Consider the following 18204-nt stretch of genomic DNA (forward strand, 5'->3'; position numbering starts at 1 on the left):
AACTCAGGTGCCTGGTCTCATGAGAAGAAAATCCCCATCCTCCTTTACCAAACCCAGGGCCGGATTAGGCACTGTTCGCAGACCCAGATTGAGTTAAATCCTGGACTAAAAAGCACTTTCATTTGAGATTTTCTATTAAGCATGCTTAGTTCAGGAGTAGGCTTAATCTTAGTCCAGGAGTAGGCTTAATCTTATCCAGGAGTAGGCTTAATCTTAGTCTGGGAAAATATTATCAATACATAAATAGATAAATGACTGATATTGGCACAAGATGGAGGGAATGTTGGAACATAACTAGCAGTTAGAGAAAAGATGTGCGCTTAATCCAATATACATTTATGCATAGAATTTATTTCACAAGAGACAAAATTAACAAATTCTACAGAACAATGGAGAAGGAAAAAAATGACTCAATAAAGTCCAAAACTTATGGGAGGAGTTAGAAAGTTGGCTGTCAGAAGTATTACAATGTAAATGTACTTTTAATCCGTCTGTCTGAATATTTCAAGACATGGCATAAGAGGGTGCAGTGAGATACTCATCTTGAAAAAACGTATAGTTAAAAACTGGAAATCAAACCATCCTCAATCGATAACACAATGGAATGGTCAAATTGTTTATTGTCTAAGTGTTGAAAGTATGTGGGCAACAGAGAGAAATCAAATTATGCAGTTTGAGGCCATGTGGCGAAGAGTGATGCGGGCGCTGGAGATGAGGGTGTGAGCAGGTGGGTCTGGGCAGGTGTGATGTGAATGTTTGTGAGCGTCTTTATGTTGTTATTTGTATGTGTATGTAACGGATGTGAAACGGCTAGCTTAGTTAGCGTGGGCGCTAAATAGCGTTTCAATCAGTGACGTCACTTGCTCTGAGACCTTGAAGTAGTAGTTCCCCTTGCTCTGCAAGGGCCGCGGCTTTTGTGGAGCGATGGGTAACGATGCTTCGAGGGTGACTGTTGATGTGTGCAGAAGGTCCCTGGTTCGCGCCCGGGTATGGGCGAGGGACGGTCTAAATTTGTACTGTTACATTGGTGCCGTGACCCGGATTACTGGTTGCTGCGGAAAAAGGAGGAAGGTCAAAAGGGGGGTGAGTGTAACAGATGTGAAACGGCTAGCTTAGTTAGCGTGGGCGCTAAATAGCGTTTCAATCAGTGACGTCACTTGCTCTGAGACCTTGAAGTAGTAGTTCCCCTTGCTCTGCAAGGGCCGCGGCTTTTGTGGAGCGATGGGTAACGATGCTTCGAGGGTGACTGTTGATGTGTGCAGAAGGTCCCTGGTTCGCGCCCGGGTATGGGCGAGGGGACGGTCTAAACTTGTACTGTTATATTGATGCTGTTGACCCGGATTACTGGTTGCTGCGGAAAAAAGAGGAAGGTCAAAAGGGGGGTGAGTGTAACGGATGTGAAACGGCTAGCTTAGTTAGCGTGGGCGCTAAATAGCGTTTCAATCAGTGACGTCACTTGCTCTGAGACCTTGAAGTAGTAGTTCCCCTTGCTCTGCAAGGGCCGCGGCTTTTGTGGAGCGATGGGTAACGATGCTTCGAGGGTGACTGTTGATGTGTGCAGAAGGTCCCTGGTTCGCGCCCGGGTATGGGCGAGGGACGGTCTAAATTTGTACTGTTACATGTATGCTTTGTATTGTAAAAAAATAAATATATACCTTACCAGTCAAAAGTTTGTACACACCTACTCATTCAAGGGGTTTTCTTTATTTTTACTATCTTCTACATTGTAGAATAATAGTGATGACATCAAAACTATGAGATAACACATATGGAATCATGTAGTAACCAAAAAAAGTGTTAAACAACTCAAAATATATTTTATATTTGAGATTCTTCAAAGCAGCCACCCTTTGCCTTGATGACAGCTTTGCACATTCTTGGCATTTTCTCAACCAGCTTCATGAGGTAGTCACCTGGAAAGCATTGCAATTAACAGGTGTGCATTGTTAAAAGTTCATTTGTGGAATTTCTTTCCTTAATGCGTTTGAGCCAATCAGTGTGACAAGGTAGGGGTGGTATAAAGAAGATAGCCCTATTTGGTAAAAGACCAAGTCCATATTTTGTTAAGAACAGTTCAAATAAGCAAAGAGAAACAACAGTTCCATCATTACTTTAAGACACGGTCAGTCAATGCGGAACATTTCAGGAACTTTAAAAGTTTCTTCAAGTGCTATAGCAAAAACCATCAAGCGCTATGATGAAAATGGCTCTAATGAGGACCGCCACAGGAAAGGAAGACCCAGAGATACCTCTGCTGCAAAGTATATGTTCATTAAATTTACCAGCCTCAAACATTGCAGCCCAAATAAATGCTTCACATAGTTCAATTAACAGACACATCTCAACATCAATAGCTCAGAGACTGCATGAATCAGGCCTTCATGGTTAAATTGCTGCAAAGAAACCACTACTAAAGGACACCAATAATAAGAAGAGACTTGCTTGGGCCAAGAAACACGAGCAATGGACATTAGACCAATGGAAATCTGTCCTTTGGTCTGATGAATCCAAATTTGAGATTTTTGGTTCCAACCGCCATGCCTTTGTGAGCCAAAGAGTACGTGACCAGAAGATCTCCACATGTGTGGTTCCCACCGTGAAGCATGAAGGAGGAGGTGTGATGGTGTGGGGGTGCTTTGCTGGTGACACTGTTGGTGATTTATTTAGAATTCAAGGAACAGTTAACAAGCATGGCTACCACAGCATTCTGCATCGATACGCCATCCAATCTGGTTTGCGCTTAGTGGGACTATCATTTGTTTTTCAACAGGACAATGACCCAAGACACCTCCAGGCTGGGTAAGGGCTATTTGACCAAGAAGGAGAATGATGGAGTGCTGCATCAGATGACCTGGCCTACACAATCACCCGGCCTCAACCTAATTGAGATGGTTTGGGATGAGTTGGACCGTAGAGTGAAGGAAAAGCAGCCAACAAGTGCTCAACATATGTGGGAACTCCTTCAAGACTGTTCAAAAAGAATTACCGCTGAAACTGGTTGAGAGAATACCAAGATTGTGCAAAGCTGTTATCAAGGCAAAGGGTTGCTATTTTGAAGATAAAATAAATGATATAATATATTTTCATTTGTTTTAACACTTTTTTTTATTAGTACATGATTCCATATATGTTATTTCATAGTTTTGATGTCTTCACTATTATTCTACAATGTAGAAAATAGTAAAAAATAATGAAAAAACATTGAATGAGTAGGTGTGTCCAAACTTTTGTCTGGTACTCTATATACACTACCGTTCCAAAGTTTGGGGTAACTTAGATATGTCCTTGTTTTTGAAAGAAAAGCTATTTTTTTGCCCATTAAAATAACATGAAATTGATCAGAAATACAGTGTAGACATTGTTAATTTTGTAAATGACTGTTGTAGTTGGAAACGGCTGATTTTTAATGAAATGTCTACATACTGTAGGTGTACAGAGGCCCATTATCAGGAACCATCACTCCTGTGTTCCAATGGCACGTTGTGTTAGCTAATCCAAGGTTATCATTTTAAAAAGCTAATTGATCATTAGAAAACCATTTTGCAATTATGTTAGCACAGCTGAAAACTGTAGTTCTGATTAAAGAAGCAATAAAACTGACCTTCTTCAGACTAGTTGAGTATCTGGAGCATCAGCATTTGTGGGTTCAAATACAAGTTCAAAATGACCAGAAATAAACAACTTTCTTGTGAAACTCGTCAGTCTATTCTTGTTCTGAGAGATGAAGGCTATTCCATGTGAAAACTGCCAAGAAACTGAAGATCTCATACAACACTGTGTTCTACTCCCTTGACAGAACAGGGCAAACTGGCCCTAACCAGAATAGAAAGAGGAGTGTGAGGTCCCGGTGCACAACTGAGCAAAAGGACAAGTACATTAGAGTGTCTAGTTTGAGAAACAGACGCCTCACAAGTCGTCAACTTGCAGGTTCATTAAATAGTACCAGCAAAACACCAGCCTCAACGTCAACAGTGAAGAGGTAACTCCAGGCGGCTGGCTTTTCATTCAAAAACAAGGACATTTCTAAGTGACCGCAAGCATTTGAACAGTAGTGTATTTTGTAATGTTATATATTTAACCTGGACTTACTGGCCAGCCACGATGGGTTAGTAAGGAATCTGGGACAAACCGCTAGTAATCAGTGTGTGTGTTTGTGTGACATGGGACTTTAGCCATCTCCAGCGGCAAAATCACTGTTTGTGGCCCCTGTGACATCGATCAACTCTTGTTGTAATTAGACATTCTGAGGCATTTTGACCTTCTTCTTTTGGCCAAAAACTGTAAGGTAAACGTTTGTGTAAATGTTTTTACTCATTATCATGGCAGACTGTGGGAATTCAGTTGTAGTCTTGACCTTGGGCATTGCTAATCTGTATCTACCAGTCCCAATGTGACAGACTTATGCATGAAGACTATTATGATGCCAATCCTAGTGAATTTAGAGAGGGTTTCCTTTCAACTGTGTAGCTATTTAACAGTAGTCTAATACATATGGATAGACAACAATAAGCTATTTCACAACTCTATTTCACCACCTCAGAGCTGGTGTTTTATGGTAAAAAAAAAATATATATATATATATATATATATATATATATATGTGGGCCAGGGCTGAGTAAACATATAATAAATCATTGACCAAGTTGAACTAAAAAGGTGGGGTCAAAGAGGATAGCTTTGACCTTGCGTGTGGTCACATGATCAAAATAGAATGTGGAGATGGGAGTGGTCACAGTTTTTTTGTTTTGAGCCCTTATTGATTTCGTTTTATAATCAAATTTACCAATCACATCTATCACATATGAGAGAATCTATATCTAATCTATGTTATGTCATACTAGTACATTGTCACTCAATGGTCTCTCTAGGTCATTTCCATGCAGGCAGGCAGCCCTCAGCTCCCAGATCAAAAGGCCTAGTTAATGATTAACAATACCAGTCAGATTTATTGTGTACCGTGATGCTGTCAGGAAGCATTTCCTTCTCTAGCCTGTCCGGGAAACACACACTCTACAGACACACTCTCAGGCTCTCTGCCTGTCTACAGCTACCATACCTACACTTCTAGCTCTAGATCAGACAGCTGCCAGATGAATCAGACCATGCAACCCTCCCACAGCTCTCATCCCAGGTAAGTCTTATTTTCTCTGTGCATAAACAGAGGATCTATACCCTCTCCTCTACACACCACCCACTCACACACTGCAGAGACTGCTAGTGGATGTGTGGTTGGGTGATTCATGTGTGGGTGTCAGAAAATGTGGGTGCCTGGTACATAGACTGTAACGGTCTGATTTTTTAGGATTTTCACGGTTAACTAGTTTGGGTACTTGGTATAGGGGAACATAATGGGGCATCTACAGTTGTATCTAGTTACTGGCTTTTACACAAAACTAACTAAACTTGTACTGGGTAGTTAGCCATAAGATCCCAGTTATGATTCCAAATTTATTTTTTAAAAGTATTCAGACCTTTTACTCTGTACCTTGTTGAAGCACCTTTCGCAGCCTCAAGTCTTCTTGGGCATGACGCTACAAGCTTGGCACGTGTATTTGGGGAGTTTCTCCCATTCTTCTCTGCAGATCCTCTCAAGCTCTGTCAGGTTGGATGGGGAGTGTCGCTGCAAAGCTATTTTCAGGTCTCTCCAGAGATGTTCGATCGGGTTCAAGCCGGGCTCTGGCTGTGCAACTCAAGGACATTCAGAGACTTGTCCCGAAGCCACTCCTGCGTTGTCTTGGCTGTGCTTAGGCTTGTTGTCCTGTTGGAAGGTGAACCAGGTTTTCATCAAGGATCTCTCTGTATTTGCTCCATTCATCTTTCCCTCGAACCTGACAAGTCTCCTAGTCCCTGCCGCTGAAAAACATCCCCACAGCATGATGCTACCACCACCATGCTTCACTGTAGGGATAGTGCCAGGTTTCCTCCAGACGTGACGCTTGGCATTCAGGCCAAAGAGTTCAATCTTGGTTTCATCAGACCTGAGAATCTTGCACTGCAGAGATGGTTGTCCTTTTGGAAGGTTCTCCCATCTCCACAGTGGAGCTCTGGAGCTCTGTCAGAGTGACCATCGGGTTCTTGGTCACCTCCCTGATCAAGGCCCTTCTCCCCCGATTTCTCAGTTTGGCTGGGCTGCCAGCTCTAAGAAGAGTCTGGGTGGTTCCAAACTTCTTCCATTTATGAATGATGGAGGCCACTGTGTTGCAGACATTTTTTGGTACCCATCCCCAGATATGTATCTCGATGGCTTTGTTTTTGCTCTGACATGCACGGTCAACTGTGGGACCTTATATAGACAGATGTGCGCCTTTCCAAATCATGCCCAATCAGTTTAATTTACCCCAGGTGGACTCCAATCAAGTTGTAGAAACATCTCAAGGATGATCAATGGAAACAGGATGCACCTGAGCTCAATTTTGAGTCTCATAGCAAAGGGTCTGAATAGTAATATAAATGAGGTATTTCATTTTTTTATTTGTAATACATTTGAAAAAATGTCTCAAAACATGTTTTTTCGTATAGGGTATTGTGTGTAGAATTATTTAATACATTTTAGAATAAGGCTGTAATGGAGAAAAAAAATGGAAAAGGGGAAGGGGTCTGAATACGTTCCGAATGCACCTCCTATAGATCCTCAGAACACACACAGGACAGAACAGCCCTCAAACGTGTAAGCTACAACAAGGTGAGGCCACACACACACACACACACACACACACACACACATATATAACACACACACGGAGGGTGCTTCATTCAGTATGGATATCAATGTAAACAGCATTTGTGTAGTTGAATGTTGCTTTCCTCTGCCCTGGTTTCAAAAGGAAAACATCCACCATCTAGTTTGGTAACTTTAGCTACTTAGCTAAACATTGGAAGGTACACAATCCATGGCCACATAGCTAGATGGCTAGCTACTTTGTAAATGAGCTTGATGTGCTAGAAAAGTAATCGAAACAAGTTGAGAAAAAAGTAACTAAAATAAACGTGTTTAATTATCTTTCTCCTGTCTGAAATGTAGCTAGAAGTTATATTTTGCTATCTCCCAAAATAAATGCCATCTCTTTGATGAGTAGTTCCTTCAGTGAGTCAGGTTATCTTCATGGCAACCAAAAACTCTTTCTGCCATTTACATAGAGATCCTATTATATTACTAGAGGGGCTATGACATAAACCCATATTGGTCAGGGAAAATCTAAAACCAGTCAAATTGGAATGAATGGCAGTAGAGGCATAGGAATCGGTGAAAGTAAGGCGGTACGGTCCGGTATGGCGTTCAGTCAAAAGAGAATAGAGGTATGCCGTAACAGTAAAACACGAGCCTATCACAATAATTAAAACAAAATGTCAAAGAAAACCGTAGGCTATTTAATATATATATATACAGTGGGGCAAAAAAATATTTAGTCAGCCACCAATTGTGCAAGTTCTCCCACTTAAAAAGATGAGAGAGGCCTGTAATTTTCATCATAGGTACACTTCAACTATGACAGACAAAATGAGAAAAAAAATCCAGAAAATCACATTGTAGGATTTTTAATGAGTTTATTTGCAAATTATGGTGGAAAATAGGTATAAATAAGTATAAGTAAATATATGTAAACAGACCATAAATGTCTCAGATTTTTGATTTCATATATAGCTGTGAGTGCTATTGTATGATACAATATCAGTACTTGTTGCATTTACAATTTACAACTAGTCCTATCATGAAATGATTTGAGCCAGTGCATGTATGGCTGTGGATTGACTGCATTGTTGGAATGTAATGTTGACACATTGTCAGTTAATTAAAAACATTTATGGAATCATTCCTCTAAAACTGCCTGGCTAGCTAGCTAACACACATACTGTACAGTGCAGATCAATTCTTCACATTCATTGTTTTACACAATATCTTATCACAGCACTAGCAAACTGTGGTAGACCAACTCCCTGACCAACATGGCTGACATTTGGACCATTAGAAGGATGTTAATGTTTATTCGAGTATTCTAATTTCTAATTACATGGCCATACATGCCTTCAAACCACCATAAAACCCTTAAAATATGCACTTACCTAAGAAAATGTTTGAGAGGCTCGATGCAACACCCTTACACAATTCCCTTTGAGAAGGGGAAATTACACCTTAAGGTAAACCCTTAAAGGGAAATGTCAAAGAAGTTCAACTTCATATTCATCATCTTCAGCACCAACATACTGTACATGAAAATAACATGTTTCTATGTTTTGTAGTCAAAAAGAGAGGAAGATAAGTGTTTCCAATGACATCACCAACTAACTAGTAGACAATACCCCCCCCCACCCCCTTGGAGTCATTAAAACTCATTTTTCAACCTCTCCACAAATTTCTTGTTGGGCATCTACTTTTTGCATGACACAAGTAATTTTTTACAGACAGATTTATAAACTTATAATTCACTGTATTACAATTCCAGTCGGTCAGAAGTTTACATAGCACAGTCAACTTAGTGTATGTAAACAGCTTGGACAATTCCAGAAAATGATGTCATGGCTTTAGAAGCTTCTGATAGGCTAATTGACATAATTTGAGTCATTTGGAGGTGTACCTGTGGATGTATTTCAAGGCCTACCTTCAAACTCAGTGCTTCTTTGCTTGACATCATGGGAAAATCAAAAGAAATTTAGCCAAGACCTCAGAAAACAATTGTACACCTCCACAAGTCTGGTTCATCCTTGGGAGCAATTTCCAAACGCCTGAAGGTAACACGTTCATCTGTACAAACAATAGTACGCAAGTAGAAACACCATGGGACCACGCAGCCATCATACCGCTCAGGAAGGAGACGTGTTCTGTATCCTAGAGATGAATGTGCTTTGGTGCAAAAAGTGCAAAACGATCCCAGAACAACAGCAAAGGACCTTGTGAAGATGCTGGAGGAAACAGGTACAAAAGTATCTATATCCACAGTAAAACGAGTCCTATATCGACATAACCTGAAGGGACTGGTGCACTTCACAAAATAGATGGCATCATGAGAAAGGAAATTGATGTGGATGTATTGAAGCAACATCTCAAGACATCAGTAAGGAAGTTAAAGCTTGGTCGCAAATGGGTCTTCCATGTGGACAATGACTGTCACGAGTCCGACCGAGAGTGGTTTCCCTTCCCGGGCGGGTGGCGCTCGGCGGTCGTCGTCACCGGCCTATTAGCTGCCACTGATTGTCTTTCCTCCCCCTCCTTGTATGTTTATTGGTAGCACCTGTTTATGTATAATTAGTTTGTCTTTATTAGACAGCCGCCCCGCCTGGTTGTTGTGCGGGATTATTCATTGTAACCTTCGGCCCTGTTGTAGAGGTACGTGTTAGTGCCTGGTCGTGCATTTTCAGTGGTACATTTTTCATTCCCTGTGTTTGGGGCCGTTACTATTGTGAGCACCCTGTGGTGCGTTGGTGCAATTAAAGAAGCACAGCATTGCACTCTCTGTCTCCTGCGTTTGACTCCACACCCACGACACCCGGAGCATTACAATGACCCCAAGCATACTTCCAAAGTTGTGGCAAAATGGCTTAAGGACAACAAAGTCAAGGTGTTGGAGTGGCCATGACAAAGCCCCGACCTTAATCCTATAGAACATTTGTGGGCAGAACTGAAAAAGCGTGTGCGAGCAAGGAGGCAATAAACCTGACTCAGTTACACCAGCTCTGTCAGGAGGCATGGGCCAAAATTCACCCAACTTATTGTGGGAAGCTTGTGGAAGGCTAACCGAACCGTCTGACCTAAGACTAAACAATTTAAAGTCAATGCTACCAAATACTAATTGATTGTATGTAAACTTCTGACCCACTGGGAATGTGATGAAAGAAATAAAAGCTGAATTAAATCATTCTCTCTACTATTATTCTGACATTTCACATTCTTATAAAAAGTGGGGATCCTAACTGACCTAAGACAGGGAATTTTTACTAGGATTAAATGTCAGGAATTGTGAAAACTGAGTTTAAATGCATTTGGCTAAGGTGTATGTAAACTTCGAACTTCAACTGTATGTTGATGTTGGGGTGGTGCTGGAGATTTTTTAAGTGTCCCTTTAAGGATATCACTTAAGATGTTTTATGCAAATGCCATGAAGGGTTCTAAGCCCTAATGTGACAACCAATACAATCACACAGCAGTGTCAATCAAAAGGTACAATAGACACTATAAGATGTTGATAATTTTTTGTACACTCAGTGCATGTCCATTTAAAAGTGGTTACAATTCATGACATTTTGATGACGTTAGTATGATAAACTAACGGAAACGTACATTTTCATCAAAGTTTCGTCATTTGTATTTTTACTTTTTGAAAATACTAATATTAACGGACCAAAAAATATCTAAATTAACTGATAACTCTTACTAATAACCATTAATGTTATTAATAATGCTGAGAAAACAGAGGCAGTCTGGAGTGAAGGAGGAGATCGTAGAGCTCCATCCAGCTGGCAAGCTTACTTAGACCTTGATCATTTCAGAGCTGATATTTCCTTATGATAAGGTCCACTGTGATTTATAAGACCTTGGCTTCATCTCTTCTCAGGTGTTTGTTTCTGTTATTGTCCTGCTATTCCAGGGGGGTGTATCTCATGTTCATGAGGGCCACAGTGTCCAATCACTCTTTTGTGATCAATTAAGTGCAGAGGAGAAACAGAAACCTGTGTTATATTTATCTCTAACCGTACCAATGTACTCCTCTTTCTCAAGGACACCTCTCAGATCTGTCCATCTGCGGGCCACAGAGACTGGCTCTGCCCTGTGTGTCTGCAAACTGCCAGCTTCCCTGTACAGAACAACTGTGGCCATCTCTACTGTGGTAAGACAGAACCACACACCACCCCCCAAACCAGAATTTGATCGGATTTATCTATGGGTCAAGAGAGACTTGTACAGATAGAAAGAGGTCTTCAGGGCCCAGAAGCTAGCATATTAACATTTGCATCAAATCAAATCCAATCAAGCTTTATTTATCCAGCACAGTTCAGACATGGAATGCAACGCAATGTGCTTCCCAGGAAAAAATATATATATATATTTATTACATAACAAATGTAAGAGGATAAAAAAACGAAAGAAAAACAATAAAGACTGAATGACTAAAAATCACGCTAAGGAAAAGCAAAGCTAAAATGGTGTGTTTTAAGATCTGGTTTAAATATAGTATGTCCACAGTTTCGGCACCCCTCAGGTACGCTGTGCCAATTGTGCGCCGTACTATGGGACTCCCGATCACGGCCGGTTGTGATACAGCCCGTGATCGAACCTGGGTCTGTAGTGACACCTCTAGCACTGCGATGCAATGCCTTAGACCGCTGCACCACTCGGGAGGCCCACATCTGGCATTTCTAATTGCTATGAATGTGCCAAGTTGCTCTCAGAATATCATAATGGAGCTGCCACTGACTTTCTCCACTTCCGCTCTGCCTTTCTGCAATTTCTCTTGAATTGATTAGTTTCCTCACTCATCCAAGGGGCTCTCTGTTTGGATGTGGCCTTTTTCAACCTTACTGGAGCTATGGTATCAATGGTTGCACTTAATTTGCTACGAAAGTGATCAACTAAATCATCACAAGAGGAAAGCAGAGTAGGTGATCGAGTATTGTTCATACACTCAATAAAATCTGTAGCCTCTTCAGAGGTAAGATGGCGTTTCTAAATAATGCGTTCAGTATTACCCTGTGTTATGGGCAACAAGGTAGTACAAAATACACAGTGGAGATCAGATAAAGCAACATCAACTATAGAAGATATGTCAATAGAAAGCCCCTTGGTAATAACAGGTCCAGAGTATGGCCACTGTTATGGTATTCCCAGTAACATGTTGGATAAAGTCCATAAAGCTCAAAAGATGAAGAAATTCAATGGCTTTGGAGTCAGTCTCTTTGTCAACATGAATATTAAAACCAACACAATTATTTTATCATTGTTCTCAAGTACAATAGACAATAGTTTAGAGAAATCAGTGAAGAAAGTGGGGCAGTGCTTTGGTGGACAGCACTGGTGGCTGACATTGAAACAGTATGGCATGATGCTCAAAAGACCCAAAGTCGCCAAACAAAATGCCCTTACAGCTGAGAGCAGTAGTTAAAATAGATAAATACTGTAAATACTGTAGTGCCGCTCTTATTGAAGCCTCCCCCTGGATTACAGCTTTTCATACTCTGTCAGAAAAGGGGAAAAGGCTGTTCCCCACCATTTTCCCTTTTCTGACAGAGTATAAAAAACTGTAATCCAGGAGGAGGCTTCAATAAGAGCGGCACTACAGTCTGAAGACAGCCATGTTTCAGTGAGAAACATGCAATCAACTTTGAGCTCTGTAATGAGGTCATTCATGAGAAAGGTTTTACTAGTGATTGCTCTAACATTTAAAAGTTCCATGTTCAATGAGTGTGGGCCACTCTGCCCCTGGGAGCATCTGCCTCAAGGTAACAATGGAATAACAACCAAATTATTAACGTTTCAACCACATTTTCTGATAATCTCCAATCTATCAGAATGGTAGGAGATGACAGTTTGCATAAACTCACTAGAAGGCAGAGTTAAGGGAACATAAATGAAGTTACTCAAAATAACCCGAGAGCCGTTTCTACAGGAGTTGATGCTTTCCAAATCCTCTGTTCCTTATTCTGACAGGGAGAACTAGAGCACTACCAGACCCTGTCGGTCTGTCTCTAAAACAGTTTGCAATGACGCTGGAAATATTCCTGGAACCCCTGCGGTTATATTAAAAAGTGCAGCGGTTCCCAAACTTTTTGAATCGGGGCCCCCCCTTCCAGCATTGGGGATCCACGTCTATTTCTATGAGCACAAGCAGTGTTCATGACACAAACTGTTCATAGAATTTTGCAGGTTTAAAGCTTATTTCCTGCAATTCTACACATTTTATCACGGCGTGCAAAAATAATTTTGTAGTTTTTAAAGCACATTTTCTAATATGTATTCATGTGGTATTTGAATGACTCAAAGATTACAACAATATCTTGACTACAGCAGCAGGTCAATCTCCTCTCCCTCTCCTTCACCATTGTCTGTGTCATCATCACGTGATGCAATAACTACTCCACCCAACCTGCCCCTCTTACCCATGCCTCCCCCTAAGAGAGAGAGGAGCTGTACTTAGTTAATTAACATTCAGTAGACAAGGTCATGTCACTTGTACAAAAGCTTCTCATGCTGCCATCAGCATTTTGCTCATACCCGCACTAATATGAACACATTACACTAGCAATATGACAGTTTCCCTAATGGTGAATCATCATTTTTGGGGTACTATTATTAATGGAAAGAGTAGTGATTGAGTACTTATTTATGTTACCTTGTTTCTCTGTCTGCAGCTCCCTGTCTGATCTCGTACTGGAGACTTGGGTCCTGGCTGGATGCCATCAGCTGCCCTCTGTGTAGACAAAGGGTAAGAAAGACACCCAACTGTAGAAACATCCATTATTACCATGATATTACACTTGTTATCCAACAAGAAAAATTGAAAAATTATGTTGAATAAAAGTGATAAATAATGGTTCAGAATTGATTGAATGTAACTTGAATGGATTCTCTCTCTCTCTCTCTCTCTCTCTTTCAGGTCAGTGTCCTGTGTCATCTATTTTGGTGAGGGTCGGTCAGACAGAAAGGAGAGGGAGGTTCTGGGAGAATTTACAGACTACAACAAACGTTACTCAGGAACCCCTCGAAGGGTCAGTACCACCATAGACCATATGTTACATTGTTCTATCTCTATGAGTACCACACACAATGTTTATTAAAACATGCTACAACCACACTACAACCTAGTAACACACAAAACCTTCAGATAATCTTTACCAATTAAACCATACAACACATTCTCAAGGGTCTTTCTGCAGGTATTTTTCGCACGCTAGACTAGACTTCATAGCCTTTGTTATACTGTAGATAGCTTGATGTCTCTCGCGTTTTATGAACATATCAGGTTCTGTGATTTAATTTTGACCTTGAATGCGGCTGCAGAAAAGATGGCAGTATTTACATGATAACAAAGGTAAGTTCCTTTCCCATCCCTCTGAGAATGGTTTTGTAACTGGAATACTGCTTACGCAACCACCGCATAGAGACTGTATTGTACAAGGACAATAGAAGGATATCACACTAAAGTAGAATACAATTCTCTCTCACTCCTGTGGTTGATACTGTTGGGTGCATCTCAATACTCTAAAGTGGCCACCTCTCCTCATTTTCTCTACTTCATCTGGACTGATCTAAAATAAGAAAACGTTACAAAACCTGTTGCTACATCATGCTCTACTCTAGTGAACACGAGCCAGATCTCTATTCCACCTGAAGCCAGGTGAGGTGACCTTGACACCCTCTACTCACACATGTGCCCCTGTCTTGTCTTCTGTCCCTTAGGTGACAGACTACTTGTGTGACACGCCCCTGTTCCTGCAGCTGCTAGCTCGCGGCCTGGGTGCTATGGGGGGGGGGGGCCCGTGTGCCCCTTCTTTCTCAGAGTGGTGCTCTGCTGTCTTGGGGCCATGGTGTCCCTCTCCTCTGCCCCCCTGGACACTTCATCCTCCCTGTCTGGCTTCCTGGGGCTCCTGGATGACCTGGTGGTGGTCTTCCTGCTGCTCACCTGTGTTAACAACATCAACCATCAAATGGCGCCAGAGTGGGAACTCCTCAGCACACACAGCCACACAGGGAGTAGGTCTGCTCAGTAACTCGCTGTAGCAGCAAAGATGACAACCTGCAGTGATTTAACCTTTGTTTCAACAGGAGATCTCAAGGCGAAGAAACTATTTTTTGATTGAGACCTGGCAAAATGTCAGCAGCGTCCGTCTGCTGGTTTTCATCCTGGTGTTACCAGGTGTTGAACTCACTGTAGCACTAGCATAGACAACCTTTAGGTTTACAGCTAATTACAGGCGAACAGCAGGCAGTCTAACCAGGGGCCCAGTTTATATGTTGATGAATGTATGCTGACGTACATGTCTCAACTGTCTCACACCTTGCCTTCTTTCTTTCCTTCATGACCAGTGATCTGGTGAGATGGTGAAAGCTACATGGTGGAACCTACACAACTAGTTTCACCATGCGGTGTAGGCCTACCAGTGGAGGCTGGTGGGAGGAGCTATAGGAGGACAGGCTCATTATAATGGCTGGAACGGAATGGTATCTAACATAATTCCATTCTAGCCATTACAACCAGCCTCCACTGAGTCCTACTCAACTCATTTGAGAGTGGGCATGTTTGATGGATTACGATGTAGCATTTTATTTAGTTTTTTTGTGTAGTGTTTTTTTGTGTAGTATTTCTACTCCTACAGTATATACAGTACCTGTAGCCTTTATTTTGGAGACAGTTATGGTTATCACCGGCCTTCAGTGGTTCAGTGAGACCCGGGGTCTGTTCAGGAGGGTGCAGATTAAATGTAGGCCTATTGTGTTGCACCCTACTGTAAAATTAAACTGTAAATACTTGATATTTTACCAAGGCATTGTTGAATACTTGCTTCTGATTGCCATTCTAGAACATGCATTATGTAAGGGATAATCAAGGAGGGGCTATGCTTTCTTTGGAAAATGATGAACACGTGGAAGGTGTGTTCCACGACACACCACTAGCGGAGTGGAACTGACCTTCCTTGGAGTTGCATTATTTTCTGGAGAACGCAGGTTGATTATCCCTTTTATACCATGGCTATAAATTAACACATGTCCTTTGCTGGGAGAAATGTGCTTAACATACACTGAAGTAGCTAGCTAGCAACTTAACTAGATAGCTACAGTAGTTTATGTGGTAACCGAACAAACAGACTTGCTAGTTTAGCTAACCAAACCATCAGTCCTAACTTGCTATTATGAATTTTGAATTCAACATTACTAATACTGTTTCCAATTAGACTTTTGCTTTCAAAAGCAAAGTAAATCTAAAATTAATCATTGTTTATTGTCAGCTTGCTGGAGAGGTTCCAACCAACTCAATGTACCATAGTACACATGTCGATCTCTAATGTGGCAGTCCCGTTAGTTCTCTTATATACTTACACAGAAAGTAATACTTGCATGATTTAGCCTGTTCATTATTTATTTGCTATCATTCATGTGACGGATTGCTATCCTTCATGTGACCGACCAATACTGGTTCATGCATGTGGCAGACCAATACCTCATGAGGCTTCTTCTCTCCAAGCTGAGACCTTGAAACTGGGGGTCTGTGCGTTCTTCCAAATTTCAAATACTACAGTGAGGATTTCTCCCAGGCATTCAGTCAGTCACTTGCATGAACACAGAACTTGGTTATCAGAAAAGCACAAACAGAACACAGAAATCGATTATTTGAAAAGCACAAACAAACATTTCCATCATAGCAGCTCAAACAAAACATGTACAAATTCACTATAGCCATTGAACTCTACAGTGAAAATATACTGTGCGCTGTAGGGAAATAATGCACACTCTAGAATGCCCTTCAAGCCAATCAGAAAAGACTATTCAACAATTCCATGGTTTAGGCAATAAGGCATGAGGGGTGCGGTATATGGCCAATATACTACGGCTAAGGGCTGTTCTTAGGCACGATGCCATGTTACCAACTGGTTACCAATGTAATTAGAGCAGGTAAAATAATGTTTTATCATATCTGTGGTATACGGTCTGGTATACTATGGCTCTCAGCCAATCAGCATTCAGGACTTGAACCACACAGTTTATAATTAAGTGATAATGCCAGAGAAGCATTGGAGGATATTTGGAGGATATATTGGCAGTGTTTGGAGGATATATTGGCATGGGTGTTGTTAGGCCCGAGACGAAGTCTGTTCTCAATGTTCCATTGCCATACTGGCTGGCAACGTTCTTATCCCTTGCTTGCTAGCTAGCCAACTACGGCCAACTTACATTCACACCAAAAAAGTTCAGCCAAAGTAACTGCATTTGCATTTGTTTAAGCTGTTTTCTAGAGACCTTGAATGGGGATTCATCCATAACAATGAACTACTAATGTGCGATTTCGCCTGGCATAGAACATTTGCCCTCTCGCCAGGCCACTGTTCAGAATAGATAGCCAAATACACAGCTAACACAATCATTTCAAACTGAAGCTGAAATGAAAGCAAACGAGCTACATTTCGTGTTTTTCTTTTCTTTGCATATGTCCAAAGAAATTATGCAGATTCATGATTTCGACTGGCTGAGAAAATCTGCAAGCCTGTCTTTCTCGAGACGTTCATTACCATAGGACAGCTGGAGATTGAATTGTAATATTGAAACAATGTTTAAATGTTGGAGAGACAGACAGCAAGGTTATTACAAATCTCCGCTGTTGAAAACCAAATGCTAGTCTAAAAGAAATGGGAGATAATGTCTAGATGCTTTTTACAATGTAGATCTAGTAAATAAATGGCCTGGCTGAACTGATTATCCAGTCAGATGCACAGTCAGATGGAGTAAATAGGTATAGATTTAGCCTGTGGTCATTTGTGAATTATAAACTGGGAGGTTCGAGCCCTGAATGCTGATTGGCTGAAAGCCGTGTTATATCAGACCATATACCACGGGTATGACAAAACAGTTATTTGAAAATGCTCTAATTACTTTGGTAACCAGTTTATAATAGCGATAAGGCACCTCATGTGTTTGTGGTATGATGCCATTATACGGTACCACGGCTAAGGGCTGTATCTAGCTACTCCGCGATGCGTCGTGCATAAGAACAGCCCTTAGCCATGATAGTTTGGCCATATAGAAAAGTTTGTGGTCATACGCACATCCTTAAAAACATAGATGCTGTGCTAATAAAGAATACTAGTATAGAACAAGAAGGCCCGAACACTGTTAAAGCTCCCAATTCACCGCCTTATTGACAACGTTTCGATCTGAAACTAATCTTCGTCAGGTCAAATAAACTGAGTGCTCACATCCCAAAATATCCACATTTCACCTCACATGACCATTGTGGACATGACGCATGGTGGGTGCAAAAACAATGTGTATCTCTAATAATTGAATAACAATGAGATGAGTACATGTAGTAGTTCCAGAAAATAATATATATTTACAAAATGACCAAGTGGGTAACCTGGAAGGCAAGACAAATCAAAGTGACATATTCACTTTGATTTATCAAACTCTTGGTTCAGACCTCTAGGATACATGGTACACAAACGTTGAATCCAGTACAATTCTCTTCTCAATATTAGATTATCAGTATCTCCCCCCCTTCTTGG

The 18204-nt window shown here is 41.1% G+C and overlaps 1 pseudogene across 1 annotated transcript; it reads left to right on the forward strand.

The window, feature by feature from the left end:
* The first annotated feature begins 666 nt into the window (after positions 1-666).
* Positions 667-18021, forward strand: LOC110521605 (E3 ubiquitin-protein ligase RNF170-like; annotated as a pseudogene). Its single transcript, XR_016494999.1, has 6 exons — positions 667-717; positions 5075-5131; positions 10712-10820; positions 13339-13412; positions 13584-13695; positions 14387-18021. The product of XR_016494999.1 is annotated as an E3 ubiquitin-protein ligase RNF170-like (transcript).
* Positions 18022-18204: the final 183 nt, after the last annotated feature.

This window comes from Oncorhynchus mykiss, chromosome 4 (genome assembly GCF_057628025.1).
Source record: "Oncorhynchus mykiss isolate SJ-2025 chromosome 4, ASM5762802v1, whole genome shotgun sequence".
NCBI classification, from domain to species: Eukaryota; Metazoa; Chordata; class Actinopteri; order Salmoniformes; family Salmonidae; genus Oncorhynchus; species Oncorhynchus mykiss.